This window comes from Schistocerca cancellata, unplaced genomic scaffold (assembly GCF_023864275.1).
Source record: "Schistocerca cancellata isolate TAMUIC-IGC-003103 unplaced genomic scaffold, iqSchCanc2.1 HiC_scaffold_1172, whole genome shotgun sequence".
NCBI lineage: Eukaryota > Metazoa > Arthropoda > Insecta > Orthoptera > Acrididae > Schistocerca > Schistocerca cancellata.
In genome coordinates, this window is record NW_026047171.1 from 574,371 (window position 1) to 577,398 (window position 3,028).

The window sequence follows — 3,028 nt, forward strand, 5'->3', positions numbered from 1 at the left end:
TGGCTGGCTGGCTGGCTGGCTGTGTGTACGGTGGATAGTGCAGTAGTTGTGTCGTTGCCACGGGCGTCGGGTGCGGCTGCGCGTAGTGGCGGAAAGGTGTCGCGTGACTTTGTGAATGGAGTGGGGCGGGGAAAGGAGCAGCGTGCCGCTGCGTCGTGGCCGTTAGCCAGAGGCTGTGCTTTGATAGTTTTGTGGACGGTTCGTGCGAGGCGATTTGTTGCCTGCCCTATGTTTGTTTGTTGTTTTTGGAGACGACGACTGGTTGGTGGCGTGCGCGCGAGCGAAGTGGCGGTGTGCGTTTCCCGTGCCGACTGCCGACTGCCGACTGCCGACTGCCGACTGCCGGCTGGCGACAGGTGCGCCGTCGGTGGGGTGGGTGGCCGGCACAAGTAGAGGCGGCGGCGGCGGCGGCGGCGGCGTCGTTGCGGTGTGTTTGTGTTGTCGGCGACAGCTGTTTGTGCGGTGCGTGTGAATGGTGGTGCAAACGTGTGCTGGCGTTGAGGCTGCGACCGCGGCGTGTTGTTGGTTGATGTTGAACAGCGGCTGTGTGCGGTGGTGGTGTTGCCGCACGTGCATCCGGCCCGGCGCGGAAAGCGCAGTTGCGGCGGCCCTTCGGTGCCAGCCACGTCGCGTGAGCGGCGGGTTGCTCTGGTCGACACGTGGTGCTCTGGTTTGTTGTTTGGTGCCCTTTGGCCGGTGGGTGGTCCGTGTGTCTCGGTATCTGGTCGTGGTCGTGCTGCCCGTTTGTCGGCGTTGTCTGTGGCTTCGCTTTTGTTTTTGTTTTTGCGGCGTGCCGACGACCCGACGCGACCTTTACACCCAAAGTGTGGCGCCCGAAGGTGAACCAACGTAATCCGACCTCGGCGCTTAAGCTCTAAGCCTAAGCTGAGCGAACCGAACCTGTGTAGCGTTGCGTAGCGTGAGGTGAGGTGCGGTGAGGTCAGCCTCAGCGCCAAGTAAGCCAAGCTGTCCGGCCGTGAGGTGGGTGGGTGGGTGGGTGGGTAGGTAGGTGCGGCTGCTGCGGCCACCTGACGCCCGACGTGTGTTTGAATGCTTAACCTAAGTTTGAGGCTTAACCTAACCCAAGTGGCCTTAACCTAACCTAACCTAACCTAACCTAACCTCGGACGCCCGACGTGTGGTTTGAATGCTTAACCTAAGTTTGACGCTTAACCTAACACCGACCCTTAACCTAACCCAAGTGCCCCTAACCTAACCTAACCTAACCTAACCTTAATGTAACGTAACCTAACCTAACCTCTGACGCCTGACGTGTGTTTTGAATGCTTAACCTAACCCAAGTGCCCTTAACCCAACCCACGTCCACCGAACCTAACCGAGACGTGTGAACCTAATGTCTAACTCGTAACGCGTGATGTTGGCTGTCGTGTGTGCTGACGGCAGATTGGGTTGGTCTGTAGTTGCGGATTTCGGTTTGCCTCGGGCGAGGGGTTGGCTCGTAAGCGGCGAGGGGCGCTCCGGCGGAGCATGTTGCTTTGCAGGCGGCGCCCGTTTTTTGCGGCGGGCACAATTGAAATTGTTGGGAAACGAACGAAAGGGCTGTGAATGTTGGCGGGCGAGAGGAGGAGGACGTGGCCCGACGGCTGCGGGCCGATCGGGAAACGGTGGGAGGGCGATGGGGCGGCGGAGGTGCGTTTGCACGGCCGTCATCGCCGCACGCCTCCTCTTGTGTGGCTGTGGCGCCGGCCGCGCTGGCCGGGCTGCCGCGGCGACGGTGTGGGGCCTTTGCCGAAGGTTTGGCCATTGTGGCCGGTCGCCGGCTGGGGCTGTGGGGGCGGCATTTGGGCGTGGGCGGCGATTCTCGGCGGGCCGACCCAGGCTGTAGCGCGCGGTGGCTGCAGTTTGGCCGTGGTTTGCGGCGCTGCCGTGGCGACTGGTTGGCGACTGTGGTGTGGCTGTGTGTAGCCCCATCCTCGGTGGTTTGAAAGGCGCGGGTGGTTGTGGCGCAGGTGTGGGGCTGCTCCGCACAGGCTGTCGGACGTTGGGCGGTAGCAAGCGCGGGAGGCGCGGCGCGGCGGCGCGCAGAGTGGCGGCCGCTCTCTCGGCCGTCCGCGCCCGCCCGCGACACTGGCTGGGCCTGTGGCGCGAGGCGGCTATTCCTCTGCTGTGCGCTCCGCTCGCTGCGTGTCTCTTCTCGCTCTCGCTGCTCGCTGTGTTGTGTGTTAACGCGCGTCGTCGAAATGGCAGATCAGGCGGCTACGAACGAGACTGCTGCGGCACCCGCCGCCACCGGCACTACGAAGAAGGCAAAGTCTGCGTCGTCTGCGAAGAAGCCGCGCGCCAAGCCTGCGCACCCGCGCACCTCTGAGATGGTGACGGCCGCCATCAAGAGTCTGAAGGAGCGCGGCGGATCGTCGCTGCAGGCGATCAAGAAGTACATTGCCGCGCACTACAAGCTGGACGCGGAGAAGCTGGCGCCGTTTATCAAGAAGTACCTCAAGTCGGCCGTGGTGGCGGGCGAGCTGGTGCAGACGAAGGGGAAGGGCGCGTCCGGCTCTTTCAAGCTTGCCGGCGCCGGCGGCGGGGCGGCTGAGGGCGGCAAGGCTCGTGCTGGCGGTGCCAAGAAGAAGCGCGCCGCTCCGGCCAGCAAGGAGAAGAAGGGTGCCCGTGCGGCCGGCGCAAAGAAGGCTGGTGGCGTGAAGGCGGCGACTGGTCGGAAGGCGGGCGCCGCCAAGAAGGCGTCTGCGGCGTCGGCCGCTCCCGCCGGTGCGAAGAAGGCGGCTGCTGCCAAGCCGGCCAAGGCCAAGTCGCCGTCGAAGGCGAAGAAGGCCGCCAAGGTTCCGACGAAGAAGCCGAAGGCGCCGCGCCCGAAGAAGGCGACGACGCCGTCTAAGGCGAAGGCGTCGCCCAAGAAGAAGAAGTAGAGGAGAAGAAGAAAGGAATGGGAAAGGAAAGGAAGGGTTGGCGGTTGACTCCGTCGTCCCCACCCCCCGTCCCCGTCGTCTAGTGGCGCGCAAGAGACGCGCGGCCCAAAACGGCCCTTCTCAGGGCCATCAAAGCACGTCGG